This window comes from Somniosus microcephalus, chromosome 5, assembly GCF_052327205.1.
Source record: "Somniosus microcephalus isolate GS21.2 chromosome 5, FLI_Smic_1.0, whole genome shotgun sequence".
NCBI lineage: Eukaryota > Metazoa > Chordata > Chondrichthyes > Squaliformes > Somniosidae > Somniosus > Somniosus microcephalus.
The window spans coordinates 56,899,865-56,915,118 of record NC_140991.1 but is presented as its reverse complement, the minus strand read 5'-3'; the positions used below and the strand labels follow the sequence as shown (position 1 = coordinate 56,915,118).

The 15,254-nt window shown below is 45.6% G+C and overlaps 1 protein-coding gene across 2 annotated transcripts in view; it reads left to right on the top strand.

Annotated features, from left to right (window-relative positions):
• The window catches only part of LOC147117050 (integrin beta-1-like), a 166,022-nt gene that overhangs the window by 21,431 nt on the left and 129,337 nt on the right, over positions 1-15,254 (top strand). The gene's annotated exons all lie outside the window — the stretch shown is intronic.

Here is a 15,254-nt window from a genome sequence, read left to right as displayed (position 1 = left end):
TCGTGGCCCGCCTAATCCGTTAAGAGGAAGTCGTCGGACTTCCAAATCTTTTAGGCAGGAAGAATGTCATAAATCTCATCATCGAGGAACTACCTATGAAATAACACTGGATGGCCAGCTGGTGGCGCCGTCCAAGGAGTATAAATACTCGGGCATTGGCCCCAGCTTGCCAGGGACATTTTGTAAGACAAGGAACTAGTGAAGTACAACTAGACCTCCATGTTCTGAAACAAGTTGATTAAAGCCTTGCTTTATGCTCAAACCAAGTGCGTAGTGAGTTTTATTACGTCAGTGGGTTCAAGTCACCCCTCCAGAGACTTGAGCACAAAAATTTAGGCTTACACTCCGAGTGCAGTACTGAAGGAGTGCTGCACTGTCGGAGGTGCTGTCTTTCTGAGGGTTGTAAATCCTTGGAATTCTCTACCCCAGAGGGCTGTGGATGCTCAATCATTGAATATATTCAAGGCTGAGATAGATAGATTTTTGGACTCTAAGGGAATCTAGAGATATGGGGATCGAGTGGGAAAGTGGAGTTGAATTCGAAGATCAGCCATGATTTTATTGAATGGCGGAGCAGGCTCAAGGGGCCATATGGCTTACTCCTGCTCCTATTTCTTATGTTCTTATTTCATCTTTCCCGATGTTAATTTCATTCTGGCATCACTTATAGGGGATCTCCAGTGTCCAGCAACAGTAATGTCAACAAGCAGGTTAAACAGCCAATCACATTGAAGAATTCTCACAGACAGCAAACCAGGAAGTAAAAATCACTGACTATCCTTTACTTTTTAATAATTTTACAGAGAGCGAAATAAAGATTGAGACATACACATGGGATGAAGGTGTAAGCTGAAATATCATAAACAAACTTTAAAAAATATAATTTTTATTATTTTAAAAATCTATGGGAATTTGACATTCCACAAATATAAAATGAGTTTTTCAGGGTCAGAGAGGTTGTTCAGCAGTAATTATGACTTAATACACAGTTAAAAACCCAGTTACACCTCATTCAACAAGGCTTAAATTTTTGGGGAGTTTTTACAGCGAGATTAGAGTGTAAAAAATGTTCAAGTGATTTATAAGGTTTCCATCTGCGAGGACTTCAATAGTGTGCCCTGTGGCAGAGTAGGGAATCACTGACAGCAACTTTTGGGTTTCCGCGTTTAACAGCATATGTGCGGACGTCAGAGGTTGCTGTCAGTTTCACAGAGTAATGACGGTGAATGTTGACAGGTTCGCCATCATTACAACTGCAAATTCCAGGCCAATGTAACTTACTAAACAAAATGAAATTCTTTGCGTAAGCTTTTTTTGTTATCCAACAGTTTGAGACAAAATTTCAAAATACAACTTCTGATATGTGCTAAACGTACAGTAGTGCAGTGGTTATGATACTGGACCATTAATCCAGAGGCCTGGATGTGAGTCCAAATCCCACCATGGCAGTTCGAAAATTTGAATTCAGAAGAAAAATACAGAAATAATACAGTATCAGTGAAAATGACCACGAAACTGTTGTAGGATCGATTCCTGCCCTGCAATGGTAAAAATATTGGACTATGAAAGATAAAAACCCAGAAGTGCACAGCTCGCAAAAAGAGCTGGGCAATAAAGGGTTAATTCAAACATTGCAGCCAAAACTATGAACCTTCAAGAGACTGGATCACAGACAATCTAATATACGAATCTAAAGTCTGAACGAGAACATCCGCATATTCATGTACCTTAAGGGGTTACATTGTCCACCTTAGACCATGGCCCCCGAATAACCAGTTTTAGTGCAGGCCTAGACAATGGGCCGGGCCTCGAACCTTTTGAATACAAATGCTAACAGAAACCAACAACTTCGCACATGCAGTTACTTTGGGAGGGTTGCATTGTCAAAAAGATATCTCAAATCAATGGACAATACCAGGAACAATTCACACATTTTGATATGGCCATCATATGCTCAGGAAGGGGACCAGGAAATACTGAAGGTTGGTTTTGGTTTAAAGTAAGAGCACTTCAAAGACAGTGGTGTGGGACGCCGACGGCAAAACAGCGAACAGAAAGATTCGGGCCAACAATCAACTCCAAGAGACAGCCGATCGGGAGTGGTGATTGTATGTTTCAGCCAAATCATAGAGGGGGCTTTTATGATTGAGTCTGAGTAAGTTTGTAAGTTTCAGTCAGATCACAATAAGGGTTTTGTGATTGAGTCTGGGTAACTTTATATGTAACAGTCAAATCATGGACGGGTTTAACTGTGTCATATTGTGTCGATGCAAATGACCCTTGCGTAGGGGTTTGTATTTTGGGGTTGTTAGCCTGATATAAATCATAGGGATTTATACTGGGGAAGTAACTGTGTGTGTGTGTTCAATAAACAAATGAATCAAAGGTTGAGCCAAAACCCTGTGCCATGTGTATTTTGTTCTTATAAATCCTGACGTCCAAGAACTGTGTGTAATGGAGGACCAGTATCGGAGAAAACCCCTTACACTGACAGATTATCAGAAAATCTCAGCTGGTTCACTAATGCCTTTTGCCATAGAAACCTACTGTATTGATGGGAGACTCACCTGACCTTGTCTGGCAGTCATAACACATCAGAACTGAGAGATTATAACTATCAGGAAAGACTGAACACACTGGAGCTCTTTTCTCTAGAAAAGAGAAGGCTGAGGGGTGACCTAATAGAGGTTTTCAAAATTATGAAGGGGTTTTATAAGGTAGATGTAGAGAAGATGTTTCCACTTGTGAGGGAGCCCAAAACTAGGGGCCATAAATATAAGATAGTCACTAATAAATACAATAAAAATTCAGGAGAAACTTCTTTACCCAGAGAGTGGTTAGAATGTGAAACGCGCTCCCACAAGGAGTAGTTCAGGCAAATAGCACAGATGCATTTAAGGGGAAGCTAGATAAGTACATGAGGGAGAAAGGAATAGAAGGTTAAGCTGATGGGGTGAGATGAAGTAGAGTGGGAGGAAGCTCTTGTGGAACACAAACAGCTGCTTAGACTAGTTGGGCCAAATGTCCTGTTTCTGTGCTCTAAATTCTATGTAATTCTATGTAATCAATCAATTTTGCCTAAAGTTGTACCTGGGTTCCATTTATTTCAGGGAATAACAATACTGCATCCCTCTTCTATTAAAAGTATTATTTTATTATTCAAAAATCCTTAGGGGGAGTAATTAGTTCGCGACCATTTTGGGTTGCTCACATTGACTGGGTGCTAAATTTAATGCCCGGCGAAAAATAGCGCTGGCGATCGCTAACTTCAGTTTTAGCACCCCAAGAGGGAGGTGGAGCGCTAATTCAAACGCTCCACTTCCTTCTTAGAGCATTAACCCTGAATATCGGGCGGTGCGTTCTGCAACGCTATGCACTGGGCCACGTAGCGCTGCCGCATGGAAGGGCTCATCCCTTCATTACCCGGCGCAGATTCACGGGCTGTGGGCCAATTTTGAAGGCGGGGCGAAAACGGGGCGCTGCGCACGGTGATGACGTCGTCACCTGTGCAGCAGAGCGGGGCGCTGCTGGTTACCGCCGCCGCTAAACTCCCGCTGAATTTAGCGGGTGTCGTTAGCGGTGCCATGCCTGGGCGAAAAGTCGTTTTCACCCCGTTAGGGGGCGCTAATGAGAGGCGCAAATGCACTGAATTTCTAGCCCGGAAGTGTTATACTGAGATAGAATGAGAGATATTCACCTATCCATGTAGTTTGAGTGATTAAGCTAAATCTGTAACTATACAGAGATTAGTGAATTAGAGTGTATAATGTCCCTTATGTTGTTCTCTTGCTGCTCAGCAACCACCAGGGAAACTCTGAGCCTATTCTACTCATGCTCTGGTCATTTTTTATTATTGAAACATGGCTGAAAGAAGGGCAGGAATGGCAACTCAACATTCCTGGTTATAGGATTTTCAGACGAGATAGAGAGGCGGATATAAAAGGAGGGGGGTGGCAATATTGGTTAAAGAAACAATTACAGCTGTGAGGAGGGATGATATATCAGAAGCATCATCAAATGAGGCCATATAGGTTGAACTGAAGAACAAAAAAGGGCAATCACACTTCTGGGAGTGTACTATAAGTCTCCAAATAGTCAGAGGGAGATAGAAGAGTAAATATGTAGGCAAATTTCTGAGAAGTTCAAAAATAATAGAGCAGGAATAGTAGGGGATTTCAACTACCCTAATATTAACCTGGATATAATTAGTGTAAAAGGTACAGAGGGTGCAGAATTCTTAAAATGCATTCAGGAGAACCTTTTTAGCCAGTATATAGCAAGCCCAACAAGAGAGCGGGTGGTTCTGGACTTAGTTTTAGGGAATGAAGTTGGGCAGGTGGAAGGGGTATCAGTGGGAGAGTGTTTTGGTGGTAGTGATCATGATTCAGTTAGATTTAGTGTAGTTATGGAAAAGGACGAAGATAAACCAGGAGTAAAAGTTCTCAATTGGGGAAAGGCCAATTTTACTTAGCTGAGATGTGATTTAGCAAAAGTGGACTGGAAACAGCTACTTGAAGGTAATCAGTGTCAGAGCAGTGGGAGGCATTCAACGAGGAGATAGTGAAGGTTCAGAGCAAATATGTTCCCACAGAGAAAAAGGGTGGGACTCCCAAATCTAGAGCCCCCTGGATGTCAAGGGGCATACAGGGTAGGATAAGGCAAAAAAGGGAAATTTAGGTCAGGTACCGAGAGCTAAATACTGCAAAAAGCCTAGTGGAGTATAGAAAATGCAGGGGTGAAATTAAAAAGGAAATTAGGAAAGCAAAGAGAGGGCATGAAAAAATATTGGCAAGTAAAATCAAGGAAAACCCAAAGATGTTTTATAAATACATAGAGAGCAAGAGGATAACTAAAGAAAGAGTAGGGCCTATTAGAGACCAAAAAGGTAACCTGTGTGTGGAGGTGGAAAAAGTGGGTATGGTTCTTAATGAACACTTTGCGTCTGTCTTCACAAAAGAGAGGGATGATGCAGACACTATAGTTAAGGAGGAGGAGTGCGAAATATTAGATGAGATAAATATAGTGAGAGAGGAAATATTAAGGGATTTAGCATCTTTGAAAGTAGATAAAGCGCTAGGCCTGGATGAAATGTATCCCAGGCTGTTAAGAGAAGCAAGCGAGGAAATACAGAGGCTCTGACCATCATTTTCCAATCCTCTCAGGCTACAGGTGTGGTGCTGGAGGACTGCTAATGTTGCACCGTTGTTTAAAAAGGGAGAAAGGGATAGACCGCGTAATTGCAGGCCAGTCAGCCTAACCTCGGTGGTGGAAAAAATTCTGATGGACAGTGTAGTGTATGTAACCGTTCTACCTTTAAGAGAACTATTGTATGTAACCGTCCACCTTTAAGAGAACTATTTTAGGTGTTGCACTACTTTATCTTGGCTGCTGTATACTGTAATACCGGTGGTGACCACACCGGTATATAAGTGCTGTGTAATGAGTTATTGGGCAGATCCGCCCTGACCTTCGAATAGTAAAGTCCTGTTAAAGTTTACTCTTGTGGTCTGTGTAGTAATTCGCAATATAACACACAGACTTTACAGGCAGTATTTAGAAAGGAACGGATTAATCAAGGACAGTCAGCATGGTTTTGTTAAGGGAAGGTTGTGTCTGTCTAACTTGATTTGAGGAGGTAACAAGGAGGGTCGATGAGGGTAGCGCGTTTGATGTGGTCTACATGGATTTTAGCAAGGCTTTTGACTTGGCAGGCGGGTCAGAAAAGTAAAAGTCCATGGGATCAAAGGCAAAGTGGCAAATTGGTCAAAATTGGCTCAGTGGCAGGAAGTAAAGGGTATGATCGACAGGTTTTTTTTGTGACTGGAAAACTTTTTCCAGTGGGGTTCTGCAGGGCTCAGTACTAGATCCCTTGCTTTTTGTGATATATATCAATGATTTAGACTTCAATGTAGGGGGCATGATTAAGAAATTTGCAGATGATACAAAAATTGGCCGTGAGGTTGATCGTGAGGAAGAACGCAGTAGACTGCAGGAAGATATCAACGTGGTGGGCAGAAAAGTAGCAAATGGAATGCAATCCTGAGAAGTGTAAGGTAATGCATTTGGGGAGGGATAACAAAGCAAGGGACTACACAATAAATGGTAGGACACTGAGAACTGTTGAGGAACAGAGGGACCTTGCAGTGCATGTCCAAAGAAGATAGCAGGACAGATAGATAAAGTAGTTAAGAAGGCATACGGGATACTTTCCTTTGTTAGTTAAGGCATAGAATATAAGAACAGGGAGGTTATACTAGTATATAAAACACTAGTTAGGCCACAGCTAGAGTACTGTGTACAGTTCTGGTCACCACATTACAGGAAAGATGTGATTGCACTAGAGAGGGTACAGAGGAGATTTATAAGGATGTTGCCTGGACTGGTGAATTTTAGCTATGAGGAAAGATTGGATAGGCTGGGGTTTGTTTTCTTTGGAACAGAGGAGGCTGAGGGGAGACCTAATTGAGATGTATAAAATTATGAGGAGCCTAGATAGAGTGGATAGGAAGGACCTATTTCCCTTAGCAGAGAGGTTAATAACCAGGGGGCATAGACAGAGGTGTCAAGGGAGGGGGGGTGATGATGTGGTTTTGAAAGGGAGGGAGGCAGTACCTGAGGAGAGGGAACCATCACCTCCAAGTTCCCCTCCAAGTCTCATGTGGACATACATCACGGTTCTTTCATCGTCACAGGGTCAAAATATTTGAATTCCCTACCTAGCAACATTATGGGAGCACCATCAGCATAAGATCTGCAATGCTTCAGGAAGGTGCAATACCACCTTCTAAGGGAAACTAGGAATGACTTTTCAGTGTTGGTCACGTCCCGAGAACAAAATGATAAAACATAATGGGGGAAAAATTCAGTATCGCCCCTTTTGGGGCACCATTATCGGCCGTGCACAAAGTTTAGCGCCTGGCGCTAATTATCGCCTCCGACAGCAAACTTGGCTTTTATCGCCCCTGGATGTGATTGGAGTGCTAAATCAGGCGCTTCACACCTGTCTTAAGGCGCAAAGGCCGAGGAGCGAAGCGCTACCTCAGAGCGCTGGTGAAGCAAGGAAGGGCAAATCAAAATGAACCTGCAAACTGCTGCTCAGTACCCAAAACTCCTTCACACAGCATTGAATCTCTCCAGAAGTCTCTCTCTCTCTCTCAGAATGCATGGTGCAAGAATGTCACCAACAAAAAAAGGCAGGAAGCGGTTGCCTTTAAAAAGCGCTCCCCCAGTCCCTTTTTGGCTGCAAAATGCTCCCCTCAACCTGTCATTGCTAGCGGCAGGCAGTAAGGCAGGGGGCGCCACTCAATATCTGGTCCGGGGCGCTACCGGGGCGTTGCGCACTCGACAGACGTCATGGCCTGCCGGCGCAGGAGAACGTGGCAGTAGTGTTTAGCACCGCTGCTAAATGTCGTGTTAATTTCATGAGCGGCGCAAACATCGCCGCGCCCGGGTGCTAGTTGCTTTGCTTCCCATTAACGCCCTCTTAAGGCGCTAACGGGAGGCGCAAACAACTGAATTTCTCCCCCAATATCCCTTCTTCAGTACTTGTAGTACTTTGGTGTAATCAAACAACATGCAAAAGTTACCTTCAGATTATCTAGGGTAGGAAGCTTCTTTACTTGCTGTCTCCCAGTACACGCTCTCATCTGGTGCAGTTTGGAGTTTGTTATTTTGGTGTGTACATTCAGATTTTCTCAATGTCCACTGTCTTCTCTGGTCATGAACTGAAGTGTGCTTTAGAAGATGAGGTCCTTATTTACAACAGGAGTGCACTTTTGTATGGTGCCATGATATTAAACAGGCAAAAGCAAGTGGTTTTCCCTAGCTGATAAAAGTATTCAAGTGTATGTGGAAGTTGAATTACATTTTCAGAACAAGGCATATTACAGCTTCTAGGCAATCTCCAGTGGCACTTACGGGTAGTCTGTAGTCTAAAGTATGCTTGTGATCTTTAGCTGTGAAGGTGGAGTTGTAGTTAACCTCAGATACTTCGGGTCAAAGCAGGCACGTCTTGAGGTCAATTAGATGCTAATTACTGAGGGAAGTTTCTGGAGATTGGCAGCTGCATCTAAGTGCTCTGCTTCTGCTGTTGGGGAGAGGCCAGGTTATCAAGGTCAGAGAAAGAAAAAAACAGCAGGAAATGACTGACGTTCTTTCCCTTTTTTAAAGTCTTTTTTGTTAAGATTGTTTTTCCATCTGTAACAAATTGCGACACTTTGAAGAGCAATGTCTGAAGAATCATGGTCGCATGCTAGATACATTTTCTTATATATATATATATATATGGTACTCATCTAATGTTAACATAGACTGCCCTCCCCCCCCAGTCGCTCTCTCTCTTCCCCCCCCAGTCGCTCTCTCTCTTCCCCCCCAGTCGCTCTCTCTCTTCCCCCCCAGTCGCTCTCTCTCTTCCCCCCCAGTCGCTCTCTCTCTTCCCCCCCAGTCGCTCTCTCTCTTCCCCCCCAGTCGCTCTCTCTCTTCCCCCCCGTCGCTCTCTCTCATCCCCCCCAGTCGCTCTCTCTCTTCCCCCCCAGTCGCTCTCTCTCTTCCCCCCCAGTCGCTCTCTCTCTTCCCCCCCAGTCGCTCTCTCTTCCCCCCCAGTCGCTCTCTCTCTTCCCCCCCCAGTCGCTCTCTCTCTTCCCCCCCCAGTCGCTCTCTCTTCCCCCCCAGTCGCTCTCTCTCTTCCCCCCCAGTCGCTCTCTCTCTTCCCCCCCAGTCGCTCTCTCTCTTCCCCCCCCAGTCGCTCTCTCTCTTCCCCCCCAGTCGCTCTCTCTCTTCCCCCCCAGTCGCTCTCTCTCTTCCCCCCAGTCGCTCTCTCTTCCCCCCCAGTCGCTCTCTCTCTTCCCCCCCAGTCGCTCTCTCTCTTCCCCCCCAGTCGCTCTCTCTCTTCCCCCCCAGTCGCTCTCTCTCTTCCCCCCCAGTCGCTCTCTCTTCCCCCTCAGTCGCTCTCTCTCTTCCCCCCCCCCAGTCGCTCTCTCTCTTCCCCCCCCCAGTCGCTCTCTCTCTTCCCCCCCAGTCGCTCTCTCTCTTCCCCCCCCCAGTCGCTCTCTCTCTTCCCCCCCAGTCGCTCTCTCTCTTCCCCCCCAGGCGCTCTCTCTCTTCCGCCCCCCAGTCGCTCTCTCTCTTCCCCCCCAGTCGCTCTCTCTCTTCCCCCCCCAGTCGCTCTCTCTCTTCCCCCCCCGTCGCTCTCTCTCTTCTCCCCGCAGTCGCTCTCTCTCTTCCCCCCCCAGTCGCTCTCTCTCTTCCCCCCCAGTCACTCTCTCTCTTCCCCCCCAGTCGCTCTCTCTCTTCCCCCCCCAGTCGCTCTCTCTCTTCCCCCCCCAGTCGCTCTCTCTCTTCCCCCCCCGTCGCTCTCTCTCTTCCCCCCCGTCGCTCTCTCTCTTCCCCCCCAGTCGCTCTCTCTCTTCCCCCCCAGTCGCTCTCTCTCTTCCCCCCAGTCGCTCTCTCTCTTCCCCCCCAGTCGCTCTCTCTCTTCCCCCCCCAGTCGCTCTCTCTCTTCCCCCCCCAGTTGCTCTCTCGCTTCCCCCCCAGTCGCTCTCTCTCTTCCCCCCCAGTCGCTCTCTCTCTTCCCCCCCAGTCGCTCTCTCTCTTCCCCCCCCAGTCGCTCTCTCTCTTCCCCCCCCGCCCCCAGTCGCTCTCTCTCTCTCTTCCAACAACATGCCCTCGAAAAAGCCTCGGCACCGCCGGGCACCGCCAGCTAGTATATATATATATGGTACTCATCTAATGTTAACATAGACTGCCCTCCAGCAGGTTTGCTTGTAATAATATCAATGTTTTTGCATGCTGAAGGAAGCTGACTAGCTGAAGGGGCTTAGAGAGATTGACCTCTGAACAGGCAGTAAGTTCCGACCTTATATGGAAACAATTTCACTGTTAGATGATGCAGTGTCATGCATAATCTGTGCCAGAATAGCTTTTTTGTAGCACGTTGTACTCCCAGAGTACATACTGTTACCATATTGAGAAATATTTTGTTCATTTGTTTTGCTCTATTTCAGACTCAGTGTTTGGAAAAGTTTTTCAGTCTGTAGGGACCATCAGCTATTAATCACATTTTAACTCTAAAAGCTGTTTTTTAAATGGTGTAAGCACGCCATAACATAAAGGAATCATGCTGTATTCTTTCTTACTCAGTAACTCACTGTCGCAATTGTTCTGCAAAATGCCAAATCCTTTTTTTAGACCTGAAGAACTACAGTAAAACATGTCCCAATTTAGTAGGTTTTTCAAAGTCTGATTTGAAAGTGTTCTGAGATATAAAAGTATATATTATTTGCTTCAGCTGGTGCTTTTGATTTTAGATGCAGTAACAGGTACAGTGCTTTATAAATGCCACGGGTGCATTATTATGTTTAAACATTTTTATAATGAAGTTTTATGTGTTTTAAAGCGAGGGATGCTAGCATTGGGGAGTGGATACTTTTGTGTTTAGGGCACTCCATGTTGGAATCATCTCCCCTCTTCCAGATCAGATATAGTTTAAATGCAGAGTAAATGTCCTACTCTGCCAATTCAGGTGGGGCCGGGCTGGGAGCGGGGTGGCGGGGGGCGTGGGGCGTGGGGGGGTGGTTTCTGTCCCTGTCTCTCTCCTGAATGTGCAGTATGGTTCATCCTCACCGCCAAGTCACACACCATCATGACTTGGACATATTAGTCCAGGACAAAATCCTGGAACTCCCTACCTAACATCACTGTGGGAGTACCTTCATCACACACATTGCAATAATTCAAGAAGGCGGCTCACCACCAACTTCTCAGGGGCAACTAAGGATGGGCAATAAAATGTCGGGCTTGCCAGCAACGTCCACATCCCTAGAATTAATTTTTTTTAAACTCGGCCATTGGTCATTGTCGTGTATTGATTGCGAGTTTGACACCAGTCAATACGGTAATGTAATGTGCATTACATTATGGGAATTACCCGGGAAAATGGCAGTCGGCCATTTAACGCAATAAAGTGAACATCACAGTTATAAGCCTGTCTGCCTGACTCTGATTTAATTCGACGTATCTACATGCTTGATTGAACGCATTAAAGCGTAGATACAACATTGGCAACGAGGATAACAAACGGAATCATTTTAGATAGGTAATTGCCCAAGTTTTAGTTAGCTAGGATGGAGAAGACCGGCATTCAAAATTTTGCATGCTTCGCCGAGCCAGCCACGTTGGGTCCAAGATGGACGAGGTGGTTAACGTCTTTTGAGCTTTATGCCGACGGCAAAGGACTCATTATCGACGATACCTCTACAGGTGCCACAAAGCAGAGGAGAAGAGCTCTACTTCTACACCTAGCAGGACCAGATGTCCAGGATATCTTTTCGACTCTATTGGACACAGGAGAGCCAGCAGACTACACGGCGGTGGTTAGTGCTTTGAATCACTACTTCGTGCCCCAGGTCAACGCAGCATTTGCTAGACAGACTTTTCATAAGTTGTCCCAGAAGACAGGTGAGACTGTGCAAAAATTTGCTACTCACTTGCGGCAGGCTGCTAAAGACTGTGCTTTTGGGGGGATGCGGATAATCAAATAAGAGACGCTATCCTGAGCAGGTGCACGTCAGCCTATGTGCGGAGGAAATTGCTAGAGGAATGGCAAGGTCTAACGCTCACCCGCATGTTACAATTGGCCTCACAATGTGAAAACGTCGAGGAGCAGATGTCAGCCATGTCATGTACAGAGAAGGCAGAGACAAATATTGTTCGTCGTGTTACACAGAAAAGAGGGTATTATGCAAAAAGCTCGACAGAGAAACCAAAGGGAAATGGTGATAGGAACGAAAGGAAATGTTACAGATGTGGACATACAGACCACATGGGCAGAGATCCGAAATGCCCAGCACGCGGACAAACACGTCATAAGTGCAAGGGAAAGGATCATTTCTCCAAAGTATGCTGCACAAAGGGTACAAAGAAACACAGTGTGAACAATGTAGAGGAACAAAATGACTTTGCATTTGCTGTTACTGGAAATAACGTGACAGAGAGACTTACATTTTGTGTGGGGGGAGTAAACCTGAGAATGTTAATTGATTCGGGTACAACTAGTAATGTGATAGATGAGAATACATGGGAAGGATTAAAGTCAGAACACATTAAGTGTCAGTCACATGTCCCTAAGACAGAGAGAAAGTTATTCTCTTATGCTTCTAGCCGACCACTGTCAGTTAAAGGTGTATTCACATGTGGGATTACAATAGGTAAGAGAACTGAGCAGGTGGAGTTCAGTGTGGTTAAAGGCCATGGAGAGTCGTTGCTAGGAAGGGAGACAGCCATGAAACTGGGAGTTTTAAAAATAGGCGCAGATGTCTCAGCTGTGGTAGATGTAAGACAGCTACTAGAACAGCGGTATCCAAAGGTGTTCCAGGGAGTAGGAAGGCTGAACACAAAACAGATCAGTTTGTATATCGACCCACAAGTGAAGCCTGTGGCCCAGACACTTAGGCGTATACCATTCAACTTAAGGGGGGCAGTAGAGGCCAAAATAAAACAATTGAGGGACATGGACATTATCGAATCTGTAACTGGTCCCACCCCATGGGTAAACCCTGTGGTTATTGTACCAAAAGCGGATAAGGATGTAAGGTTATGCCTAGACATGAGACGAGCAAACCAGGCAGTAGTGAGGGAACGATATCCAATCCCCACCGTTGATGAGATACTCCAAGGTATGAACGGCTTGACGGTGTTTAGTAAGCTAGACCTGAAATGGGGTTATCACCAGCTAGAACTGACCCCTGAGTCACGAGTAATCACAACGTTTGCAGTACATAACGGAGTATACAGGTACAAGAGGCAGATATTCGGTGTATCTTCAGCTAGTGAGCAATATCAGCACGAGATAGCTAATGCCTTAGCTGGAATACAGAGTGTTGAAAACATCTCAGATGAAATTATCGTGCATGCACACGACCAGGAAACGCATGACAGACGCCTGCACGCTGTCATGACCAGACTAATGGAAAGTGGACTGACACTAAACTCAGAAGTGCCAATTCAACATGGACCAATTGATTTTCATGGGAATCCTGTTGTCTGAAAAGGGCATCGGACCAACAGCAGAGAGAGTGCGAGCGGTGGCAGAAGCTCGGGAACCAGAGAATGCTACAGAGGTGAGGAGTTTCTTGGGACTCGTTGGGTACAGTAGCAGATTCATCCCGCAGTTTGCAACGCTATCAGAGCCACTGCGACGCCTGACGAGAAAAGACACACCATTTAAATTTGGATCACAACAGAGACAGTCATTCAATGCACTCAAGGAAGAGTTGGCCAGAGCCGGCACTTTAGCATATTTTGATAAGGACGCACCAACCAAGGTGATAGCAAATGCCAGTCCTGTAGGTTTAGGCGCAGTACTAGTTCAGGACCAACAGGGACAAGAGGTGCCAATATGCTATGTAAGTCGTAGTTTAACAGACTGTGAGAGGAAATACTCTCAAACAGAGAGAGAGGCCTTAGCTCTTGTATGGGCTTGTGAGAGGCTGCATCCATATGTGTATGGCCGAAAATTTAACTTGGTAACTGACCATAAGCCATTACAAGTGATATATGGCCCACACTCTAAACCCTGTGACCGTATAGAGAGATGGGTACTTAGATTACAGCCGTACGATTTTAAGGTGATACACATTCCAGGCAAGCAAAACATTGCAGACCCACTGTCACGATTGCTGGGGGAGACAGCAAAACAGGAGAGACATTCTCATGGCTCAGATGAATACGTGAGATTTGTAGCTGTGAGTGCGACACCAAAAGCACTCACTACTAGAGAGGTGGAGGAAGCCTCTGCTACCGACCCAGAGCTGATTGAGGTACGGAAGGCAATCACAAACGGACATTTTGAGAACTGTAAAGCTTATGCAGCAATTGCAAACGAGCTGTGCGTAGTGGGATACCTAGTTCTTCGGGGAACACGCATCGTGCTATCCACAGTGTTACATACATGAGCCCTGGTGTTAGCACATGAAGGACACTTGGGAGTAGTTGGAACAAAGCAACATCTCAGAACCAAGGTTTGGTGGCCTGGCATGGACAAGGCAGCTGAAAAACATTGTAAAGTGTGCCACGGCTGTCAGATAGTAGCCAGACCCGACCCACCTGAACCGTTGAGACCAACACCATTACCGGAGGGCCCCTGGCAGGATGTAGCTATAGACTTACTGGGACCCTTGTCATCCAACCACTCCATTCTTGTGGTAGTTGATTATTATAGTCGCTACTATGATCGCTACTATCATGACATCCACAACAACAGAGAAGGTTATTATAGTTTAGAGTCAATCTTCAGCCGTCATGGTTTGCCAATCACCTGCAAGTCTGATAATGGTCCCCAATTCAGATCTGAATTATTCAAAGAATACTGTGAAAACAACGGGATCAAACACCTGAAAACGACAGCAAAATGGGCTCAGGCTAACAGAGAAGTCGAGTGCCAGAATGCATCGCTGATAAAGAGAATCAGAATTGCTCAGTCAGAAGGACTAGATTGGAAACGTGAACTTAGAAAATATGTGACTGTGTACAGGAGCATTGACCATGCCACGACAGGAAAGAGCCCGGCAGAGCTGCTCTTTAAATGGAAAATGAGAGGAAAGCTGCCAGACATCACAGAGTCGTGCGCTGACATGGAAGTACGTGACTGGGATGCAGAACAAAAACGCAAGTCCAAATTGTACGCAGATGAACAGCGGAGAACACAATACTCAGAGGTGGAAGTTGGCGACATGGTGCTGGTACAGCAGGACAAAGTGGACAAGTTCACCACTCCTTTTAATGCCACACCCCACAAAGTTTTGAGTAAAGCAGGTAGTCAAGTAGTAGTAGAATGTCCAGACGGAGCACGCTACTCGAGAAACACTACGTTTGTGAAGAAATACAGAACCAATGGACCAAAGGAGACACTCCATGAGCAGGAGGAAACACAAGGGACTGAGGACAGTATAGTAGGCCCTGACACACATACAACTGTGACACAGGCAATACCCACTGACACCAACATGTCAGACATACCCAATACAGCCAGACCTCAAAGGGTTAAAAGAAAACCCCAACGACTGTCTGATTATGTCACAATATAAACTGTGCGAGAACTGCATGGGTGATGTTAAATGTTTAAACCTGGGAATTATTTAGTTGTGTGGTAAGACACAAGTTTGTAAAAAGTTTATAAACCAAATAAGTTATGCAGTGTTATTGTAAGCAACTGTTTGTAAACTGCAAGTTTGTTTCCAAGGAAAAGGGGATGTTGTGTA